This window comes from Anabrus simplex, chromosome 2, assembly GCF_040414725.1.
Source record: "Anabrus simplex isolate iqAnaSimp1 chromosome 2, ASM4041472v1, whole genome shotgun sequence".
NCBI classification, from domain to species: domain Eukaryota; kingdom Metazoa; phylum Arthropoda; class Insecta; order Orthoptera; family Tettigoniidae; genus Anabrus; species Anabrus simplex.
This window is the reverse complement of record NC_090266.1, coordinates 527,566,582-527,586,562: the sequence shown is the minus strand read 5'-3', so window position 1 is coordinate 527,586,562 and position 19,981 is coordinate 527,566,582.

The following is a 19,981-nucleotide window of genomic DNA, read 5'->3' as shown; positions in this document are numbered from 1 at the left end:
GTTACGTTAAACCTACCCTCTACTCTTACAACTAGCGTTACTCATATTTTATTTACATTCATATTATCGACGTTAAAAGTGAGACGTGGTTAGGTCGATAGATGTAAAATGACTGTTCTGTCCAATACGTAAATACACTGTGCACGTACGTACTCTGCTTCAATAAAGATGATCTGGAATTTTATATCATCTTAAGTACGTTTTAGATAAAGAATTGGCGAGTAAGTTGTTCTTCCTGACTTATGTATAATATTTACTTTACGTTCATTCCGAAATATACTCGTATTTTCTAATGCTATAACATCACTTATTACTGAAGATCTATTCTGGAGATAGCTTGATAAAGGTAGTAAAATGTCCTTTCTAGCCTACTGACTACTGAGGGTGAGCGAATTCTAGATCTTCACTCGTACCCAGCTTCCTCTGCTCACAAGAACTCATTTTGTACTAATTCCTGTTATTGGCTGATTGAACTCTATGAACATGCGCTTTTAGTAGATCGGCAGCTTCATAACTAAATTAGTCAGTAAATGGAACACACGTCCTTCTGCTTGAACCGAGCTCGAGGCAGAAGCTGTTAGATATGCCATCAATAGAGTGTATTGTATTTAACCTTAGATGTTTCAAATGAAAAGAACTGTCTTACTTGTGGAATTTTCCCAGTTTTATGGCCGGATACGCTTCCTAATGACCGTGGCGGGTTGTTTTCAGTATTGCTTGTTCCTGTGGAGGTGATTGGCAGTGTGGTGTGCTGTAGGCTATAGAACCGAAGTGACATACGCACCGAGCGAGTGGCTGCGTGGTTTGCATCACGTAGCTGTCAAATCGCATTCTGGGAATAGTGGGTTGGAACCCCTGAAGATGGCTTTACATGGTTTCCCATATTCACAGCCGGCAAATGCCGGGGTTGTACCTTAATTAAGACCACGGTCCCTTCCTTCCCACTCCTAGGCCTTTCCTTTCCCGTTATCGCCATAAGACCTGTCAGTGTCGGTACGACATAGAGCAAATTGTTAAAAGAAAATTGTAAATAAGTAGGGAATACCCAGATAATCCCCCAGCCAGGGGCATAAACCAGACATGGTTAAAATCTCCGACCCGACCGGGAACCGAAACCAAGGCTTCCTTCACCGAAGTCCTCTATACTAATCTTTCAGTCAAGCAGCTATTCCATTTGACAATAGGTTTAACAAGAGCAGTCTAGAACTAGGGAAGAGGTGAATGTACGCTGGCATTTCTTCGCTGAAATCTAAGTTCGATCCTCAGCGTTTGCGATGGATAAAGGCTAAGGGAGGAAAACATTTTTGCAATATATTTCTAGTTTTTTGTTTGTCACATTCAAACCAGTAAATATTGATAATTATTAATTTGTCATTCAATTGAACCTATGCCTTGGTGCTAGCTAAACCTTGCCATCAATGATATGAATCACTCTTATTCACTCTTCACTTTGTCCTTATGGACTATTCGTTAACATGGAGTAGAGTTTCGAAGATTTCTCTGAAGTGTGCAGAAGCCGAGCTTCTCGTAGCCCTCAGGTATGTGGGCGTTTCACGATCTTGTCTCCATACGTCGAGTACTGCAGTGAGTTGTAGAGAGGTCGAGAGGCTGATCGTGCTAAATAGTAAGTGCTCTACAAGCGAGACGAATTAAGAGAGAGGGGATTTTTGTCGTCTTCAGGCTCGTTAGGGAGAAAACTCTTCAGTCTCTGAGAATCACTTCTTTCTCCTAATAACGCGCAATGTCTTCGAAAGCTTGTAACGGGGAATCAGTTGGAAGGAAGGTGGTACACATCTCAAAATATTTCATGTTAGTAATGTACTTTACGTTACTGTACCGTGGCTACATATTGTCTGTGGCCACAACGTTCTGTGAGGATACTAACGATATTATGTATTTCGTTTATTGTATTATAAGGCCACAAAGTATGATATGTATTTCGCTGTAATACACTGTAGAATAATTGAACGCCACTGTATACATCTCTAAAATATACACACGGTGTATATTTAACACTGCAGTTTGGAGACTGGAGCAAATTATTGACAGAGTCCAACAGAAATGGGACCGACATGTTTTGGAACATATATATTATAGCTGTCTGGACTATATTAAAACTGGATTAAAATGAGGGTATACTTATAACTGCCAAGCAATTTTCCCTTTCAAATTCCTGTTGCGATTTATGCTATTTTGTTAAGGCCACATTGCTCCATTCTGCTTGTAAATTAGGAATTGGTTGTACTGAATGATCTGCAATTTGCATTTGCAAACAGCTAAGAAGTTAACTAGCTTTGTCAAATGGGGAAACCCCTTACACAGAAGTGTTTGAATTTCACATTAGTTAAGGTAACATCTACACTATAATGTGGAAGTGTCAATGCTGTGTGTCATTTGGACAATTATTATTCATATCATTCTAGTGTAAATCAAGGTACCCCATTGGGAGATTATACTGTATGTAGGAAATGATATCTGGCTACTGTAACACCATGTCCAATATCGAAGTATATTCGATTGTGAAAGTGGATTTTGTTATCTAGGAAAATATTTCTTCAGATATTAAAAAAGTCTTGTTCACCACTCCTGTGCTCTTTCGAATACCGGGCGAGTTGGCCGTGCGCGTAGAGGCGCGCGGCTGTGAGCTTGCATCCCGGAGATAGTAGGTTTGAATCCCACTATCGGCAGCCCTGAAAATGGTTTTCTGTGGTTTCCCATTTTCACACCAGGCAAATGCTGGGGCTGTACCTTAATTAAGGCCACGGCCGCTTCCTTCCAACTCCTAGGCCTTTCCCATCCCATCGTCGCCATAAGACCTATCTGTGTCGGTGCGACGTAAAGCCCCTAGCAAAAAAAGCTCTTTCGAATATTTCTCAACAAGAAACCAATATGATATTTCCGGTTGACTCTAGTGCTGCTCTGAATACACTTATTAATGTATGAACCTCTCTTCCAAGGGGCAATACACCAATTTCAAAACATGCCTGTCTTAAGGCACAAAGAAACATTCCAGCCATTATTTTAACACACAGCACTGTGACACCCATGTTTTCTTCCAAAAGTCCTATTTCAACAAATTCTAGAGCAAACGCAGCCAAAAACAGCACCAAATTCAGTCTATTCAAATTGAAACTCAACGAACTCGTGGGTGTTTCAGTCTAATGCACATGAGTATCGCGAATTTAGTCGTTCTGGATAGGTTTGTGAACCACGCAACAATTCATGATATTACCTAAGTGGGTTTCGGTGATTACCACAACAGTCGCTTCTAACTCTCGCTGTTATCGTGCGGTGTGGACTGGGACTAAACGAGTGAGGAAACTGGTGTACCATCACAACGCGTTTAGGGCAGCAGGAATGATAAGTATTGGGTATCAAGTGTTGAATCACCTCACCCCGAGATAAATACCGTGTTACGGAGTTTTAACGCATGACAAACGTCATTACTTGAAATTATCATATGCGCCATGCTGGCAGATAGCTGTTTGCCACACACAATATCGGAGTTATGAACCGTACTGAGAATACCAAGCACCAAATACCAGGAATGTGTCATCTCTTGCCTCAAATATTTGAATCGTTATTTGTTAAAAGGGCGGAAATCTCATTTCCTCGAGACCTATTTTTTTGTTTCGATATATGTTCTCCTCCCATAACACATGGCTTCAGGAATTCCATTAAAATGGTTAAAATTATCTCTAAAATGTAATAGTTTTTGTTAGAATGGCGGATGTACTCGATTTCTGGCGTTTTGACAAATCATGTTATTTCTGATTATGTTCAGAGTTGGATAACCTGCTAAAACGAAGTGAATAAATAGTACACGATAATATAATACTGTTCATGGTTGATTTGTTCACATAACACTTTCTTAGAGTTAACTGCTTTTGTCCAAGATGAGTGATTCTGAAGATGTAGTTTTATTGAAGAAAGAAGAGGAAATCCTAGTGGATATATACAAAATATACCTAAGAAGGCTAGAATAATACATAAATAATATGGTAATCATGCTGGGAACGTTATTACAACTAAAATCATTGGGAATGTTTGTAGGTAAGTACAAGCTAGAAATAATATTAAATTTTCAGTTACTATATCCAAGTAACTTATATATTGTAGGAATTATATTAAAACACTTATACAATCCTGATTCTGGTTGTAGCTGCAATAAAAATGCCTTGATACTGTTATATCTGAAGAGAATCCGGTGGATGGCTTCAAAGGATGAACAGGGCATATTTATACAAAGCCTAATAGACACTGAAGATATGAAGAGAAGAAGACGACGAATTGATCCAGGTAAGCAAGGCAGGGGGAATTCAATCAAATATCATTTAATGCTATTCATAAAAACGAACGGAGGTATTTTTAATTGCATTTATTCCTGTCCTAGCCGTGAGTGAGAAGCACATTAGCAGACAAAGAGTACTCAAACTTCAAGGTAAAAGTCCTTTGGGAATCATACATGTTGTACACTACCCCCCGGACACCAAAATAAAGTTTCACGAACATATCCAGTCATTTCCAGTTCCGGGGGTGAATACATGAATAAAATAAAACATTCAAAAAAGATGTAACAAATTACTATGCTACTGTGCTACCTTACTTTATATAAAATAACTAATGTACTACACAATATGAAGTAAATGGATATTTGATCAAATACACAAAAGATAATACTGGACACTTCAGTATTCTCCCGTACTAAAGTGAGACACATGTTGACAGTGGCGCACCTAGCGGCCCGACCTTAAATATCAGGCGGCAAGATTGAAACTACAAATGTTGCATGTCAAAAGTGATATAAATAATGAAAGTATTAATTATTTGGCTTTGTTCCAGTACGAAAGTTGAATGTTTGCACTGATAGAAATAAAGAAACTCAATTATAACGATTTCGTTTTGTCTGAATCATTGGCTTGAGGCCTTCTGTTCAGTAGGTTACTGATTCGATTCCTGGCGGGATCGGCGATTTTAATCGCGTCTAATTAATTGTTCTGGATAGGGACTGGGTATTTGTTTTAGTTCCAACACTTTTCTCTTCATATTCAGACAACACACTACACTTCCAACCACAACAGAAACGTGCAATAGAGATTACTAGACCTCGGCTTTTTAGATACCCTTACTAAAATGTTACTTAACTGTCTAAATTAGGCTCTCAAATAGGTTCTAAAATATTTTTATGTAGATTCAATTTTACATATTTTAGGCATCAATTAAAATACCATGTTTATTTTGCTAAATTCATAATAACTGGTTAGGGGGAAATATAAAACTAGCTTCACTTACCACTTTGCTGCGAACGTCACAGAATATAATTTTACCATCCGATGTGAAATGGAGAAACTCTTGTAACCACTTTTTTTAATTAAAGGTGACTTGGAACCTCATACTTTCGGCATAATTCACACACTGAACAAACGGGAATACCAAAATGTTTTCACAGAATTGAATGGAGATTATTTTTATTTTACTTTTATTGCCAGGAGGAAAATGGATACTGTCTCCTTCCTGTGGCAGGCTAAGGTAGTGTTCGCTGTCGGAGGTTCTTAAGGCTTTTCGGGGAGTGTGGTTTACAGCTTTCCGATTTTAAGAATTCGTTTAAAATACTGAAAACGAATCAGCAAATAGTTTATTTTTTCGGAATATACTAATGCATTTTTTCCGATTTAGGAATAAAAATATGTAATATAGGAATGTAGGAAAATATAGGTTCTAACGTCAATGCAGGTATTTTTAGGCACTATATGACCACCGTTTCCAACTTTATAAGTACATGAAATTGTAAATACAGCTTCATTTTAAGTTTTCTCTTCAAGAACAAAATAGGCCTTTCTCTAAAATCCGACTTCTAGTGATTACAACCCTCCATATAGGGTTGAGTCCGGTAGGGTATCCGGCAGTAAAGTAGGGCGAAATCCACATGTGCGACACAGCTCGTAACTATGAATCCACAGATCTTGAAAAGTGGTAGAAGAAGAAGAATTTTCATTTTATGTATTTTGTTTTAATTTTCTTCATGTAATTAATCTAAGATAGGAATACCTGTTGACAACTACAGTAATTGTTAAACATAATGTGGTTTATACACTAATATTTTACAATATTGGAATTTACTTACAATGTTTTGTCTTCACGAAAGTGGAAGAAAGATTTCGATACTTCAACAAGTTCAAAGTTATTGCAGCCAAAAACAGCACAAACCTAACGAAACATGGTTCAATGCTTGTATGATTTTAATTCCAAACATTTTTGTCACCGGATATTAAATTTTCACAGAAATCTTCTTCTTAACGCAAATCCAAGATCGAAATTTCACACTATATCAGCGGGTCGGTATTACTACTACACTCAGTTTCAATTCCGTCCTCCTAGGTGCGCTGGCAATCAATGTCTTGCGACATCTCGCAAAGTGTCACGTATTCTCTATAGTGTATATGATTTTACTTCCTAAGTACAATAATAAAATACCTATAATAATAATAATAATAATAATAATAATAATAATAATAATAATAATAATAATAATAATAATAATATATACGGATAACCGCAGTTTTATTTGCAATTTAATGTTGAATGCCAGAAATTTTTCACATTCAGGCTAGTTTTATTAATCATGTTACAACTATGGGTGAAAAATATTACAAAACCGGAATCGGGATAAGGATTACTAAACAGAGAACCAGAGCTAGGCACTACTTCTGCTCTACTGCTTACTTTTGATAGCAGTAACGATTATGATATGATCATTATAATAATAATAATAGGAAAGAGGAGGTGATGGAGGAGGAGGAGACGAGGAAGAGGGAACTGTCGTTCTACGACCTCATCCCATGGAGATACTTAGAGCACACTCCTTTAAATCTTCCATAGTTTGATATTAATCTGACCTCCTGCGGAAGGAAGTTCCATTCACTGCTGGCCAAAACAGTGAAGGAGTTGTTGTAGTTTGAGGTTTTATGCTTAGGAACAGCGAGCAATGTCGTGTTCAGTGCTTTGATATGTTTCCCATCGTGTTCAGAAAGAATATGAAATCTTTTATACATGTAGGTTGGCAATTGGAAGGTGCAGTGAAGTCAAGGTATGTAGCGTGCGTCTGACTTCGGGGGGTAGCCATCTGAGGCCAACGTAAGACTGGGTAACATGATAAATGTTACACAGGCATTCTGTGCACGTAGTACTTTACCTCAGAGTTCAGGTTTCGCGTCTTTGTAAACTACGTCACACTAGTCGAATAAGGGGAAACAAGAGTTTCCACGGAAAAGTAAATTTGAAATTGTTTAAAGTGTGCAATACGGCAAAACTCGTCTACTCACGGGTATTGTCTCATCCGACTACGATATTTGCTGGTCAATAATTACTCCCAGGAATTTAACGGTCTGGACAAAGGGCAGAACTTAGTTTTGAAGTCGTACGTCAGAGATGGACACGCGGTAGTTATTGGAAATGAGTTTTGGGTGGACAATTGCTGTGGTTTGGGAATTTTTCGGGTTTAAAATGAATCCATGCTGGGAGAACAATTTGCTCACGGTCTCCAGGACAATGTTTATTTGCTCGATTACTGTCGAAACATCGGTTGGTTTTGCATGGATGTACAATTGTACTGTACGTCGTCAGCGTAAATGTGACATGACCTGCTTAGCTAGGTCGTTGATAAAGACTGAAAATAGCAAAAGAGCCAAACTTGGCCCTTGTGGGGCACTTGATTTTACATGCTGTCACGAAGAAAATGTACCTTGATCGACGACACGTTGTTGACTTTCGGTTAAATAGGCTCTTATCATAGGCAATGAAGTTTTGATAGGAGCAAGTCATGGTCTACAGAATCAAATGCTTTGCTAAAGTCCAATAATACTAGAATTGTCACTTTTCGCTCATCAATAGCCTGCCTTACATCGTCAGTTCCGCTCGTTACGGCATTGTTTTGAAGAGAGAAGTTACATATGAATGTCAATACTGGAATAATAGCGTCGATATTTTCTTTTGCTGCTTCGTTTATTGGTGACATGAGTACGAAGTGATCATTCATTTCATCAAGAGAAGTATCCAAGTTCTTCTACCCTGTTCTGTTCATTTAGTCCAAATTGGTGGAATGATGAAGACCAGAACATCATTGATAGATTACGAGATATCGGTCAAGAACCGGCTAACGACCCACCTACTCGTCTTCTGATTGATTATTTCAAGAAAGAACTCGAAACCGGAACTCCAGGATTCATTGAGGCGTAGAAGAAGGCCACATCATTTCATTACTTCAGTAACCTACTGCATAAGTTCATTGACGAAGATCACACTAAATGTCGGATTGTTGTCCCACCGGTGCTCAAGACTGATTTAATTTGGTTAGGACACCACACAACTGGTCATGCTGGCACTGATAAAGTGACGGCCGTACTGCAGGAGACATTTATTTGGCCTCGTATGAGAAGAATGGTACAGCAAGTACTTAGGACATGCGACACTTGCCAGCGTATAAAACCGAATATTTTTCACCAGGCGAGTTGGTCGTACGGTTAGGGACGCGTAGCTGTGAGCTTGCATCCGGGAGATAGTGGGTTCAAACCCCAAGGTCGGCAGCCCTGAAGAAGGTTTTCCGTGGTTTCCTATTTCCACACCAGACAAATGCTGGGGCTGTACCTTAATTAAGGCCACGACCGCTTCCTTCCCACTCCTAGCCTTTTCCTATCCCATCGTCTCCATAAGACCTATCTGTGTCGGTGCGACGTAAAACAACCAGCAAATTAAGCGAATATATTTCTACTTAAGCAAGCGCCCAAGGCATTATTGCCTTGCAAACCTAGAGAGCTATTCGCAGTAGACTACTCTGGTGGACTTCCCGCCGGCTGCCGTGGGGTAAAATTCATTCTCGTCTGTAAGGACGTCTTCTCTAAATTCGTAACCCTATGTCCAGTGCAGAAAGCAAACACCAGATCGGCACCGAATGAAATTATAAACAAAATTATTCCTCGGATTTGTAAATGAGAAAATATACTGAGCGATCATGGACCACAATTCACCTCTCCGGTATTCAAGCGCGAGCTTCAGAAGCTAGAAATCTAAACATGTTTTAAGTTCTGTGGGTCACCCAGAATCGAACCCTAGTGGGCGCATAATGCTAGAAGTGGGTAAGTATTGCCGGATTTTCATCTCGAGGGAACACTGGAAGTGGTTAGATGTCATCCCAGCATAAATTCTACTCGTCATGAATCAACCGAACAGATACCCTCGGTGGTACACTGCAACGAGTATCCGACTAGACCATGGCATGGAGTGATACCTTGCCGAAGTGACCCTAGATCGTCTCCAGAGATGTGCGTTCAGAATACGGCGGGACGAATGAAAACACAAGCAGAACGGCGCTTACGCAGGTCGAGAAAGAAGCGTTTCCATCGTCCGTTACGAATCAATGAACTTGTGTTTGTAAAGAGATCCGCTACGTCAAGTACCCCTGCTCATTTTTACCACAAATGTGGAGAGTTATACTATGGGGTTGTCGCCTAGGCAGTAGCGGCGATTGGGATTTAGTTAGAAGTGAGGGGCACAATAATTTGTAGACAGCGAAATGTACCAGGGTTATGGCTATAGCAGAGGGGGAGGGGGGAGGACATAAAATTTAAAAAAAAGCTAGAAAATGGTAATTTTGTTATGCTCTCTGAGCGAATTTCTATAGGGGCATAAATGTTGAGTCTACCAACTTTAGTTCGGTAATGATAGTACTACACAATAAACCTTTCACCAAAGAGTCCATAATTACACAAATATTACAATTAAATAGAAGTTCGGCGTGATTATACAATTAAAATAAAATCTAGTATTTGACTAAACACTAACGAAGTAACAGGTAATAGACTGAACTCCACAGACACATTTACTGACATGTGAGGAAGACTGCCATACTGATGAATGCGCGCGGCAAAGGGGGTGTTCATGAACTTGGCAAGAAATATAACCCTGCTAATTTTCTTCGCAGCACGTAGTATACGCTGCTGCGCTGTGATCCTCAACGAACGACATGTTGTGCGAACTTCCACTAAGTATTTTTCTTAATAATTAAAGAAATTTAATGAAGGAATTAGCTGAAAAGTAATAGGGATTGTACAATATTTTTTAATAATTTCTAGTTTCAGACCATATTTAAATAACTCTTGGGTTCTTCAGTCTGTCGAATCTAAAAAAGGCCAGGTGGCTAAAATGGAATAAAAATATATTTGTTTCTCCACAAGGAGGGGGGCACTGCGTCCCCCTTTCGCCCCCAATCGCCGTTACTGCACCCAGGAGCCTCTATTGGAACTTTGATATTAATGAAGTATTGTAATGGTTAGGAGTTGGTACTTCCTATAGTTTTACTGCTTAAGTTCGCCACTAACTGTTTTCTCCGCACCCGATCAGTGGCCAGCTGCTATAATAAAAGCGGCTCGCATTTGGTTAAACAAATAGTTTTGTCCAGAGAATTTTCTGAGGTTCGCACATCGCTTAAGGCGACTTGAACGCTGGAGCAACCAATAAGGTAGGCTACTACACCATAAACATGTGACTCTGCAAACATCGAGTGGCCGACGGAGATATCAGCGTATCTTAGAATGTAATGTTTAGGGTAGTGCCGTTTCCTGTTCTGTTTTAGTGGAGAGGTTGTAACGTTCCAGACGTCACAGTGTAATTATGTTAATTTTATTATGTCTAATTAATTCAGGAATGGTATATTTTACGCCATGTTATTTATCTTCGTACGTAATTTTATTATAATTCATGTATGATCATTTGCTCACTATCATTTCATTACTTTGTAGGTACGACTTTTAAACGAGGGCTGAATATACTTATATTAACTTAGATTCTTGCAACATTCGCTTAAATTCAACTTGCAGTAGATTTTCCTCTATCTTGCCACATCATCGAGGAAGAAGAAGCGACAAATTTAGAACTTAATTCCTGGGAAAAGCCGGCATGTATCCAAGCGTTGTAACCGCAGCTACTGTGTTCCGAGATGGGTAATTCAAACTGGTCACCGCCTACATTTTCAGAGGAGCGTCCCGTTGCCATGGATACTGAGTGAGATGGCTAATGGAAGAACAGTTGAAAGCATCGTTGGGACCCATCATCTTCGATATCAGGAGAAGGGAGACCACGTGTTTCGACCTGTAATTATAGCCAGTAAAGTTTATTTAAGGGCGTGTTGGAGCTCTTGGCATTATTCTATCTCGTATTTCGCTTTAGGTCTGAGGACTTGTCTTATGGCTGATGTACCATAGTGGACTAGTCTGATAGTTTATCACTTCTTCATTCTTCACTTCGTTACCACGACGTGGTACTTAGGAATTTCTGAATGATGGGTGTGTAGCCACTCTCATTAGGAAGTACGAACAGCTGTACTACTAGACCGGTTTGTACCAATCTGAAACAATAGGAAGCATTAAACTACCTAGAAATGAAACTACGGTACACATTTTCAGTAAAGTTGGAAGGATTGTTAATTCAGTATCCTCTCCGCATAACCCAAGGGGTTTTTCCTAACAGTGATTCAGGGCTCATCTCCAATATATGGGATAGAGCATAACAGGGAGTGGTAGTTTCGAAGCCATCATCCAATTAGTGGTTGGTGCACTTGGCAAGGCAGGAATGGTACTTGGCGGAAGATGGAGATTTCTCAAAGACGACCGGTAGTGTTCCAGCTACAAGGACGGAGGCGTTCCAAAGACCAGCAGAACAAGACCACATGGTGAGCATGCGAGTTAAACATATTGCAAGTTTCCGCGAGGTAGAGTCATTCGATTTTTTGTTAAATTCATTTCCGACTTTAAATTCAGTTCTTGTAAAACCGTCGTCATTTTTATTCAGTATAATAAATGTTATTTTCTTGGTTCATTTTAATCAGTCTGCCTTAATTAGCCTTTTGATTTCTAATTCTCCTGCTTAATGATTAGTGCACTGTCACCCCATCCCTGGGATGAAAGTCCGTCCGAGCTTTCTTATGAATTTTTGTTTTAGGTCATGAACTTAAAGACTGGCGCCCTTAGCTTGCATAGTTGCATTTCTCGTTCAATTATTCTCCAAAAGGGGCAAGTCACAAGGTTCTGTTCGCCTAGGTGTATTATGAGCTTAGGTGCTGTTCATTTCGGGATTCTGTTCCTGGCCTTAGCGGATAGGATCTCTAATTTTCCATTATTATTAGTGAGTATCTGAGAGCACTCGACCTGTTGGGAGTTTTTCAAACCTTGTGAGCGCTATTACCAATAGTTATTGAGAGTGATCGATCACCCACTGTTGTTATGTAAATAAATAGAGAAATAAGGAAATAAAGAGAAAGGCTAAATATATTATAGATTCTCCTTGTATGTGGTCAACTTCATTTGTCCAGCTCTACGGTCCTATCACCTCGTCCCTCACCCACTGTGGACCACCGTAACAATAGTTATCATTACTGGATGGGTAGTTGAGGTGGTAAAGACGTGTTAGGTTCACCCAGAAGGACATGGGTTCGGTTACCTGTCAGGAAGTCGAAGCATTTAGAGAATATACTTCCGCTTCTGACAAGCCATATGGCTCTGGCGTTCACTCAGCCTATTCCAGGCATGGGTGCCAGATTAATTTCCGGGGACCAAAGCGATCGGGCAACACTCTGTCTCATTTAGTGCCAAGTTTACGGAGAGTGGAAACCTTCGCCACTCTCTCCTTGAAGGTCTTCATGCTCTGTAGGGAGATGGCTTGACGTTGTATTATTATTATTATTATTATTATTACCGATACTATTAATACTATCATCATCATCATCATTATTGATTAAGTTCTATTGGACCTAAGTACCCAACTTTTCCTGTGTTAGGTCTCATATTTTCCACACTGTCTCTGAACATATGCTGGCTCGGTACTTCATTTCTGATTAACGAAAATGTTAGTTACTCCTGCTAGTCAGTAATTACTACAATGTGTTCACGCACACACAACTGATAGCTACCAATGTAGATGCAACATGAAATATAAGCTCCTTGAAGAAAACCATTCAAAAGGTGTCTCAGTCGATGTCGAGATGTTTTTAATGATCCAAACGTGACACTATACTGTAAAGCTTTCATTCGTTATCATTTTTCACGAATTATGATTTCTTGTGAGGATGACTAGATTTGGTGACGCACAATATTTGATGAGAATGCATTCGGTAGTGGATCGTCGTGATTTGGACTGTGCTTTAGCGTTGATTATGTGGTTCTAGGGTTGACATGGGAGCTGTCGCTATCTATCAGCACATGTGTGAATTGGTGGGTATGCTATGTATATCTTACCAGGGTTATTAGTGACCAATGTAATTATCCCTCCGGAATAGATGGGAACACCGGTTGGATACTGCAGCACGTAATGGCACTCTGAAATTAATGACTTGGACTGACTGCCCATCGTTACCACTATGATCGGATTCATAAGTTTTTACAGTAAACAAGTGAATGTGGACATTATAGGAATAAACTTGCAAATAAGTGGCTGTACCTTCTTTTCGAAATGAGCTATTTTTTCACTTCTACATACAGTAAGGTTACATTGGTCTAATTTACCATGTATCATGCGGCGTTACAAGGATCAGACTTGGAATTTACGTGTGTACTCTGATGTGGTGAAAAGTGAAAAAAATAGTTTGAATAATAATTTGTTGCAATCTATTCATTTGACCAAAATTGTGACCTGTATTTGTCAGTTTGGACTAGTGCCTACTTGCAGTTAATCTCAATCCCGTGAACCAGGAAATTTCATTGGAATTCGCCTTGCCAACACAAAACATACTTTAATAAAACGAACACTATGCTTGTTTCATTAATACTTTTCCTATCATGCAGGTTTCGAGAAACGATCATTCTCTTCTTCAGCGAAATTAACATATTCCAAACTCCAATGACTTGATAAAAATGACATTGAATAAACTTGGTAAAATGTTCCTCTACTACCAAACTTTTACATAAAACTAAATAACTAAACAAATGCTACAACATATTATGTAATGCCTATTTTCTTTCCGTTAGCTTCAAATGTAAAATACTGGTTGGTGTACTGAGAAAATAATATGCAACAATAAAATTCTGGAATAATTAAAATTCACTGTTGTATGAAAGGATGCAATCCTAGCGTTTGTAAATGTTACAGTTAAACACTTATGATTGCCTCATCCACGTTATATTATGAACACATTGTAGGCCAAAATTGTATATAAAATTCATTATTACTAACAGAAATCACTATGCGAGAGTGAGCCAGATCCATGAAAGCACAAACCTTCCTCTGTCCCATAACAGAAGATGCAGTGCTTTGTAAACAATGTATCTCATCAGAGATGGATCTGGTCTTAACAATGGCATAACGTGTAACTGCAACACAGTCACACAGTAATTCTCGCCAAAATATGGTGATAATTGGATAATGAGACATGGATGGCAATTTGAAATCTATGTAATGTATCGTCTTACGTATTAATCCGAGAATACTATACAAATTAAATTCTCAATGAGCTATAGTTTCTAGAGGCAGAAAGAATGAATGCAGTGCTCTTAGTGGAGTGTTCAGGCAATACTGTAACCGTCCAGGCTTCTCCAGCCCTACTAATTTAATATAATATCATTTTACGCGATATCATTTGATATCAAGTTTATCCGCCATCGGCAATTATTTGTAATAACATATTTATTCAACGTCAATCATTTGTAATCAAGGCATTTTGGAATCATATTGTATATATGATAACATCGTTTTATTATTAAAATTATTATATTATGTAGGATAAGAATTCATTATGTTGTAAATACGGTCAATATGTTGAGACATAGTTGTTTTCATTTCATCTCATGTTTGTGTATACGGAGGGTTATACTTGAAGCTTGGGATTTTGCGTTAGTCATGGGTTTATTTTATGACCAAGACTAGTAAACAGCGACCCGCGCTCGAGGCTTGCAAGCTAGTCAGCAATATCATCGCCACGCCTTCTGGACTTGTCGAGGAAGAGAAGGGGAGTTGATGCTTCGATCTATGGAATCAGATACTTCGTTGTATATGAGTTTTGAGATTGAACTGTTACCAAGAGTGGGGGTGAGCCCGGATATATACTGATTCTCAACACGAGAACGGGACCTTACCTTACGACCTTACGACCTTACAACCTAACTAAGTACAACTTCTGCTGTGAAGCTAACATCCTAACGAGATACTCCATCACTAGTACTTCTACTGTGAACATCTACTTTGAACGACGTGATTTGATTTTGAAACAGTGTATGGTCGCTCCACGACAGAGTTATTTTTGTACAATGTATTATCGCTTCGATACAGTACTTATGTGCGGTAATGTTATCGGATCTGCGTGACACGAAACAAGCTTACGGCTTGTGTTATATTCAGTAAATATGGTGGACGAAGAACTATGTTTAGTTCAAGTCTACGGAAATTTGGTACAAGTCTGTACCGTATAAATAGTATAGCTCAGTTGGATTGAGATTTCTACTAATATGGAAAAATTCATATCTCTGAATTTTCTCCTCATACGATCAACGCTGATCAGTTTTTACAAGTATAGAGCCAATGTCTATTTTAAAGACTAGGCAAGTAGGGAGTGTTAGTCCAGATAGCCCGTACCATATCAGAGAAGGAAGGAAGGAAGGATGTCCATGGAGCAAATTCGACATCGAGAAGAAGAGAACGAGTAACCACGGAAACCAGATGACGTCAACGGAAGCTGCAATTGGTGAGCTTCAATTAGATAAAGCAAGCAATAGTAAATTCAGTAAATTATAAATTCCTCCACGCTTTAAGGAAACTTTTCCGATTCATCTCAATTTTTTGTATAATAAATTCATTTGTATGTCATATTGCGATACTTAATGGTTAATTATTTAAAATCCTACCCCTGTGATTTCAGTATAAGTCTCTATGCTAGTAAATATAAATTTTGGTTTACAGTTTTATTTAAAACTGTAACCATGGCGCCCAAACATTACATAGAGAAATGGGGAACCATGGAATGTTAATTGTTTCTATTTGCGTGGCAATTTGCGGGCAAGCCACAAATAGTTTATTTAATATTCATGTGTCCCAAGATAATAACTTTCATCTCCCCAAGTGTTTTGGCGAGAGGGAACAGTTACAATACTGCCCGCCATCTTCTGTGCAGTCAAAACATTCGATAGGACATAGTGAAGTTGCTAGAAGAACTTATTGAGTACTATAATAATTGCTGTGATTGCTGTGACATCGAGGTCAGTTGTCGTTAAAAGTTGCTAGTTTCTGTTGTAAAGCTCATTCTGTTTAGCTACGATGCCTACCGTATGCTCAGCATGGCTGTACTAATCCCAGCAATAAAACCAAGAATATATATTATTTCAGGTAAACACTGTTTACTAATCAGTTTGTTAACAACTTTGCTTTATATTATATAAATACCCTAGTTTTTACGGTGGCATATTCTGAACAACTTTTGAGGCTCTCCCATTAATATTACCTGTAACAGCCTAACATCCTAGGAAGGAGGGTTAGGAAGCAGGCCTATATTTTAGTGATATAGCCTACAGAAAATAATTGTTATTTGACAGATTTGTTACCGACGAAATTATTACGTTATTTTGCTGTTATGGTTCTTTCTGTTTCAGATTTCCTCTAAAATATAAAGACTTGACCAAGAAATGGGTAGCTTCTGTGAGAAGGGATACGTGTTTTCCTTGTGAGATCAGCTTATTATGCGTGTTCTGCTCATTTCTCTGAAAAGTGTATGTACAAAACGAACGACTTGAGGCGTCTATTGGCAAGTATAGTTCCAAGTAGGTTTATTAGTTTTCCCAGAGCAACTTCAGCGGAAACAGGCTGAGAGACCTCTACCCAGAAAGCGCTCACTAGATGAGCCGTATGACATTATCCACCTATTGTACGCTCTCCAGTGAACAACTTTTATTTGTGTCACCGGGAAGAACGTTACGAAACCCTTTATCTTGTCAGCGAGCAAGTTTCAGAGTATGGAGAAGGCAGTGTTGTAAGTACTGTATCCTAAAATATTAAGTGTGATGAGTGTTTGGATGTGTTGTTAAGAATGAGTACAGATGAGAAGGTGAGTCTGTAAGGATTTCAATTATTCTTTGTATAATGTCCCTGATGATTTTAGGAATTAGTGTAAAACAGCAGTGAGTGTATTCAGAAGTAATACGTGCATGCTGGAGAGTAATTGTCGAAATTTTCCATTAAAATTAGAGACCAAAGAGTTTTCTACGTAATGTGGTTGTTTGTTCAGTGGATATTATCGTCTTTTCACTGCACCATGTGAAGAGTCTCACTCTGGCAAGTTAATAAGGTAGATTTTAAAATATTACTTCACCTGCGGAGTGCATCATGCCCTCCGAGAAAAATCTCGACAGATTCAGGGTTCTCAGGTGAGGCAGGTAGTAACAAACTTGATACCCTTCGAGGGTGAGTAACTTTTCATTTTTGCCAGTTTTATACATATATTTCTGTAGGTATTTTTTGTGTTTCATAAGATAAATAAAATAAATATAACAATTACTTGCGTGCATAACACGTACAAGACCCTATTCCGGCCCCGCGTTGGTCGCGCCCCTTTCTTTTGACTGTGAAAAAAAAATGGCGGGCTCTGTTTCAAGTTGCTTCAGCATCGTGGCGCTTCCATCTCTCATTGGAAAATCTCCTTTAACAGAATAGGGCGTCACATCAGTTTTTATATTTCAATGTGCTAGCTTTTCACCTGATACATTCGCTCTTATACTGCAAGGTTAGGGACAGTGCTCAAGTAAGTTTACTATCTAAATTCGGCTCTCCTCAGGACTTTACTTTCAATCATTATAGAGAAGTGCCGCAGCGATTGGAACAGATGTCGTGGGGTTGAAATGAATTTGATAACAGAGCTCCGAGTTCATTACTTTTTCAATTGTCTACAGCATTAATAGGATGATAATATTTCGAATCAACAACAGTACCTATTTAGCATAAGCCTCAAATTTAAAGTTAACCAGTCACAGACTACCCAACAGGAAATTGGAAAGGCCCTATTTTCAGTAGTGGAAGTTCACAGGCTAAAGAAGGAGAAGGATGTGAAGATAAATTAGATTTTCGATCACAACGTTGCAGTTTTATAGTAGCCACATATTACTGAGATGAAACGAATTTGTTCTGACTTCGTACCTTTCTAACATTGTTGTTTTACATTTTCGATGTATACAGTATAAGGATGATGTAGAAATGTAACGCTCATGTTATATTATTAAAGCCTAAACGAAGCGATCCCGATATAAGCTAATTATGAATCGAAAGTGATATTTTATATGGTAGAAGTCTAAATACATGACATACATGACACCATGTTGTGAATAGCACAAGCAAGTTAGTTAACGAACACGTGGAAAGCATTTAGGAAATTTTAGTAGGGATGAAGCACTAGAAGTAATTACAAAACTTCATATGCCTTTTGAGGATTTCAAATTGCTTTTACAGAGACTGGATCCCAGAACGTTGGTTATAGGAGTCACCTACCTAACCAACTGAGTGATACAGCTTGTCGTGTCCCTACATGTCTGCGATTATAATATGGAAAGTGGGAAGCTAGAAACTTTATGAACTATTTGGTCTGTTCATCCAAGAAGGTTGTTAATCACCTCACGTTGTAGTTGATGTTGTAAGGTTGTTTGACTTGTTGAGATTACACGGGAATTAGATCCGAGGTCAATAACAAGGGCTCGTCAGGCCATCACACAGATTTACTGTATTACACTCCAATCCAATAAACTTCGATCAGAAGTTATAACCGAACTCACGATATGTGTTATATCTGTATAATAGAATGTTTATTCCTTAATTAATTTTGCGTGAAATTAAAGAGATGATCAATATGGTACAAACGAAAATCTAACAAACTCGATAGCATTCCGTACTAATAGCTTCGTAGAGTGACAGAGGTAATCCCATATTCCAGTCAAAAGATATATGTTCATTTTAATACTGAACAGAATCTAGAAACCATGGCAATGCCTACTGTTTCGCTAGTATAGGGTCGTCGAAACCAAGGCCCGGAGTCCTCATCCGTCCTGGTAAGGCTTCTTCTGTGGCCCGATTGAGCTGATACGTTATTATATTACTCTCATGCGTTTTCGAGTTTTGTTTCTAGTGGATATAAAGAAGAACTTATATTTCAACTGAGATTATTTTAAGTGTACTGTGTGCATCATTATGCCAGCCCCGTGGTGTAGGTGTGGCGTGCCTACCTCTTACCCAGAGGACCCGCGTTCGATTCCCGGCCAGGTCAGGGATTTTTACCTGGACCTGAGGGCTGGTTCGAGGTCCACTCAGCCTACGTGATTAGAATTGAGGAGCTATCTGACGGTGAGATAGCGGCTCCGGTCTAGAAAGCCAAGATTAACGGCCGAGAGGATTCGTCGTGATGACCACATGACATCTCGTAATCTGCAGGCCTTCTGGCTGAGCAGCGGTCGCTTGGTAGGCCAAGGTCCTTCAAGGGCTGTAGTGCCATGGGGTTTGGTTTGGTTTCGTTTGGTCTGGTGTGCATCATTAATAAGTTTATCTATCAAACACTGATCATTGATTAAAGATGTAGAAAAGAAAGAAGGAAAAATCAAGGAAATTTTTTGGACCAGTCTGCTCAGGGGTTGTTGGTAAGCCTTGAGTATTTCTTGCGAATTTCAAACTTTAGGCCAAATTGCAATTTTCATTTCAGTTTGTGCTTCTTAATGACCTATTGTAATTAGGATACCCCTGAGCGTAGTTTAAGAATTATTGTAGTGTATTTTAGTAACTTATTAGAAATTAGAGTGCTTATTCTATTATTTTGAGTAGTCTTGCGAATTTCAAAATTTAATTGTAATTTCCATTTCTGTTTGTGTTTAGTAATAACCTGCTGTAATTAGGATACGTGTGATCGTAGTTTAACATTATTGTAGTGTATTATAGTATCTTAATAGAAATTAGTGTATTTATTCTATTATTGTGAAAT